The sequence below is a fragment of the Mytilus galloprovincialis genome, chromosome 1 (assembly GCF_965363235.1).
Source record: "Mytilus galloprovincialis chromosome 1, xbMytGall1.hap1.1, whole genome shotgun sequence".
Classification (NCBI taxonomy): domain Eukaryota; kingdom Metazoa; phylum Mollusca; class Bivalvia; order Mytilida; family Mytilidae; genus Mytilus; species Mytilus galloprovincialis.
This window is the reverse complement of record NC_134838.1, coordinates 118405849-118411455: the sequence shown is the minus strand read 5'-3', so window position 1 is coordinate 118411455 and position 5607 is coordinate 118405849.

Here is a 5607-nt window from a genome sequence, read left to right as displayed (position 1 = left end):
TTACTGTGTTGATTTTTTACAAACTTGGCTAGGATGATCCATAGAGTTTCTCGTTATGCTAAGTAGAAACACTTATTACATTTGATTTGGGAGTAGGCCATTGATTGTTAGCCATTCTAGTTTTTGTCTCATCTCACTTAAAAAACAAATAGCAATTGCAAGACTTAGATGGGCTGTTTTAGGCTGAGGTAGCATCACTTATATTTGAGTTTATGATTAGGTTGGATTAAAAGGAACCACACATGCTAATATGCAGTTGTTTTAACATTGGCCTAACTCATTCCCATAATGGTTTAAAATAATTTGAAATAATTTTAAGGGGTTGACAATTTTGAATATGTATTGCTTGTAAGGGGCCACAATTATTTTATTATACCAAACTAACAGTGGAAGGGCCTTTTGAAGCATTGATAAAATGCTTACCTTACTTTATCAAACACAAGTTGTCGTTCGAAAATAAATTTGTGTCTTAGAATTTCTTGTTTGTACAACAAGGGTAGAATCTTTTTGTAAAATATTAATGGCCCTGAAAAGGAATGTTTATAAGAGATATTATCAGCACCAGACGCATGTCCTAAGCCTTATTTTCTTGTCTCTCGATAGGCTTCCTGTAACATGAACATTGCCATTTTGTTTATTTATGCCTGTGACATCAATGATCATTTTCATGGGACATAACTCGTGTGAGAAAAACTGAAAAAGGTTATTCGCCTGTGAATAATAGAGTTATTCACTGCTGGTATAAAAATGTTAGTGTTATTCGTCCTTCCTTACAATTAAATGTAAATGAACTGAACTATTCCATGTCACATGATAATGTGTTACCCAATAGAATTGTTTGTAATAAATGTAAGGTATAAAAAATATTGAAGGTTATTTGGCCCAGCCCCCTCAGTCATGGTCTATTGACTTACCATATTTTTCATTTAGAGTATTTTATTAGGACTGTTGAAGGGGATCCATTAGTGGTATGTATTAGTGGTATTTTGTATGCAGTTATTTAAGAATTATTTTTATAGCCATGGAGATAAGTTGCCCTCCGCCCCTTTACATTTCAATTAACTTTTAAACTTATGCATAGTTTTCATGTTAAACTTTTTGATTGTGGTAGTTTAACAATATTTGGTATGCAAAAATTTTGTAGCAGAATAGGCCCATCTCATGTGAATGGATATTGTGTTCCAGATTAAACAAAGTCTACATCTGCAGAAACAAGAATTTTTGCAGTCCATGATAATTGAGTTATCAACAGAAGACAGAGCTATTAACAACAATAAATTCTGTTGGTAAAATAAACTGAATTAAGTATAACTTTGTACATATGCCATTACCATTAAAAGAGGATGACTCTTCTAGACCATCTATTTAATAGATTATATTAGAGTGAAATATAAAGGTCAACACCCATCAAAATCATTATAGGAGTTGACTCACAAATTTTGAAGGTCGACATCTATCAATATGGATACAGATGGAAAGAACACTCTAACAACTTCAAAAACAGTACAAGAGGGAAATCCTTGCATAAACCAGGCATGATAAAAAAAAAAGAATGAGAAATATGGCTTACGACAACAATATTATGCTTCGAAAATGTTGTTTCTAGCTCACCTGGCCCGAAGGGCCAAGTGAGCTTTTCTCCTCACTTTGCATCCGTTGTTAACTTTTACAAAAATCTTCTCCTCTGAAACTACTGGGCCAAATTTAACCACACTTGGCCACAATCATCATTGGGGTATTTGGTTTAAAAATGTGTCCGGTGACCCGCCAAACCATCCAAGATGGCCGCCATGGCTAAAAATAGAACATAGGGGTAAAATGTATATTTTGGCTTATAACTCTGAAACCAAAGCATTTAGAGCAAATCTGACACGGGTAAATTTGTTTATCAAGACAAGATCTATCAGCCCTGAAATTTTCAGATGAATCAGAGAAAGCCCCTAAATTGGTAATTTTAAGGAAATTTTGCCGTTTTTGGTTATTATCTTGAATATTATTATAGATAGAGATAAACTGTAAACAGCAATAATGTTCAGCAAAGTAAGATCTACAAATTAGTCAACATGACAAAAATGTTCAGTTGACCCCTTAAGAAGTTATTGCCCTTTATAGTCATTTTTTACTAATTTTCTTAAATTTTTGTAGTGTTTTACAAAAATCTTCTCCTCTGAATCTGCTAAGACAAATTTAACCAAACTTGTCCACAATCATCATTAGGGTATATAGTTTGAAAAATGTGTCTGATGACTCTGTCTGTGAACCAAGATGGCCGACATGGCTAAAAATAGTACATCATTAGAGAGCCGTGGTGTAGTGGTTAGTGCATCGAACTACTAACACAAAGGTTCCTGGTTCGATTCCCGTCTGGGATGAAAATTTTGCGAGTATGGTCTCGAGGAAACGATGATAGTCCGTCGGAAGAGGCAAATAAATGGCTGACCCGTGTTAAGAGAGAGCCATATCTCTTGCACGTTAAAGACACCCTTGTAGATTTCAAAAAAGAGCAGGCTAATGCCGCTACAAGGCAGCACTCGCACCCGCAAAGTGGAAAGGGATTAATATAAGTTGCAAAACTTGTTTCCCAATCCACTATAAATAAATATGTTTAAACTAAATAGTACATCAGGTAAAATACAGTTTTTGGCTCATATCTCTGAAACCAAAGCATTTAGAGAAAATATGCTGTATATAAAATTGTTCATAAGGCTAATATCTATCTGCCCTGAAATTTTCAGATCAATCCAGGAACTTTGTTGTTTGGCTGCTGCCCCTGAATTGGTAATTTTAAGAAAATTTTGCAGCTTTTGGTTATTATCTTGAATATTATTATAGATAGAGATAAACTGTATATAGCAATAATGTACAGCAAAGTAAGAGCTACAAATAAGTCAACTTGACCAAAGTGGTCAAATGACCCCTTAAGGCTAATAGTCCTTTATAGTCAATATTTAACAATTTTCATAAATTTTGTAAATTTTTGTAAATTTTTACAAAATATTTTCCACTTTCACTTCTGGGCCAATTTTATTATAGATAGATATAATTGTAAGCAGCAAGATTATTCAGTAAAGTGAGATCTACAAACACATCACCATCACCAAAACACAATTTTGTCATGAATCCATCTGTGTCCTTTGTTTAATATGCACATAGACCAAGGTGAACGACACAGGCTCTTAAGAGCCTCTAGTTTGATTTCATCAAAAATTGAATTATTGGGTTTTTTTATATGCCAAATCTAACCGTGTATTTAGATTTTAGTTTTTTAGGGCTTGGTTATCAAATTGGTCCACATTGAGGTCAAAAGGGTCCAAAATTAAACTTTGTTTGATTTCATCAAAAATGGAATTATTGGGGTTCTTTGATATGCTGAATCTACCATGTATTTAGATTTTGGATATTGGGCAATAATAGGTAAATGTCCAATTTAAAATTTTTAAGTTCTTAGACTTATGCTGTGTCAAATATTTAATCACAATCCAAATTCAGAGCTGTATGAAGCTTGAATGTTGTGTCCATACTTGCCCCAACTGTAATCATTTTCAGGTTGCTGTCACATTTACCCTTTATATCTGCATTTCTCTTTTAAGTCTTTTGATTTCTAACCAATTTGCTCTGGGTTTCTGTGAGTTGAGTAAAATAATGTTTTCATAATTCAAGTTATTTTTTATGATTTTGTGTATTGGTATCTTCAACAAAAAAAAGTCATTGAAACCAAAATATGGTAAAACTTTGGACATATACCAGCTAGAAAAGATACTTCCAAAGAGTTTTTATAGTCCCATGGTAGTTTAACGCCATCATCTAAACTTGCCTATAATATATATTTAATGGCAGTCATTTCATATTTATCATATAATATGGACTTTTGAATATGTTTTCCTTAGGTTCATTTTTTTGCTATTTTACTTTTTATCAGACAACTTGCAAAAAATCTCCACAGATTTAAGTTTTCAACACATACACATGACTAGTAAAGTATTAATAGCAGACGTAAAACATAAATAAGCATATAGGTAGAAAAAGAAAAAAAACACTAATTTGTAATAAGCACATATATATAAATATTCTCATTTGGTTCTGAAAATGTAATGCAGAATCTAAAAAGTGATATAAGATCAAAGCACTAGCACTAGGAATTATAATAGCATATTTCAATATATATATTTTTTTTTAACTATTTAAACTATTCTTTAGAGGGTTCATCATCCCAACTGGAGTCCATGTGTCAATGCCACGTCTTAATAGAGTCCTGCTCACCGTCCAAAAAATAGGAAATTTCTACAGTAACCAGATTTGGCTCTATATTTTAAAAACTAAGCAAAAAATCAAGCGTAAGCAACTAGAAAAAATATGTTTATTTGTCAGCCATCCGCTCCAGATTCATTGGAAGCACATAATTATATGTACAAAAAGAAAAAGTTTGTACCTGTACCACCCCTTCCAAACAGTAGAAGCGCCCCTTATATCATTTGGTAGGTCTGTTGGACTGTGGAAGACTCTAATGGGTAATCAAGGTTGTAAGACATCCTATAGTTGTACATTTCATGGTTCTATTGTACAAATTTCATTTCACTAGATGCACATTACACAACACAAATTAGTGAGCAACCCGATGGGTGCCACATGTGGAGCAGGATCTACTTACCCACATGGAGCACCTGAGATCACCACTAGTTCTTAGTGGGGTTGGTTTGTAGTTGTCTATGTAGTGTTTTGCTTTGTATTTTTTGTTTGTTGGCATTTTTATTTTTTTAACCATGGCATTTATTTTCAGTTTATTTTGATATTTGAGTTTAAATGTTCCTGTGGTATCTTTCGCCTCTCATACAACAATTTATGGCAGTGGCTATTTGACCGGCACCGGCTAAATAGCAAATTTGCTATTTGACCGGCACCGGCAAAATAGCAAATTTGCTATTTAGCCGGCACTGAATAAAATTGTTTATTGATGTGATTAGTCATGTTAGTAGAGAATAAAAAAGCTTAATAATAATAATTTAAAATCATTTTATCACAATATCAAGCATTAAAAATACAGTACAATCAAAAATAAAATATTGAAGATGTTCATATAAATAAATAATTTATAACTTAATAATAATAATTAAAAGCATGAAAACACCACCAAAAGATCAGAGAACTAGCTGCAAACTGCAGTTCAACCGAGGAGCTCTGGTTAAATCTGTGTAAAATCTATGGTTTAAATACCCTGCCATGCGATAAAAATGGTGTTATGTAAAACTACTCACATCATTAAAAAGATAATATTAAAAGTTGTTTTGCTACGAATTTCAAAAGGACACATGATTTAACATTTGCAATTGTTACAAAACCAATTCTTTGCTTTTAGAAGTTGTTTTAATCTAGCACAAGATAAATTTTGCCACTCCAAACAGGAACTACACATAACACTGGCTTCCTTTGAATCTGCACCATGTGTGCATATGTTGCATATCAAGATAGGGTTCCTTTTCTTCTCTTTATATAGTTTTACGCTCTTAATAGCTTCCCATGCATCTTTTTGACAATACTTTTTGATTAAATCAATATTTACAATTGTGTCTAAACAAAAGGCAGTTAAAAGTTCAGATCTTGCTTAAACTT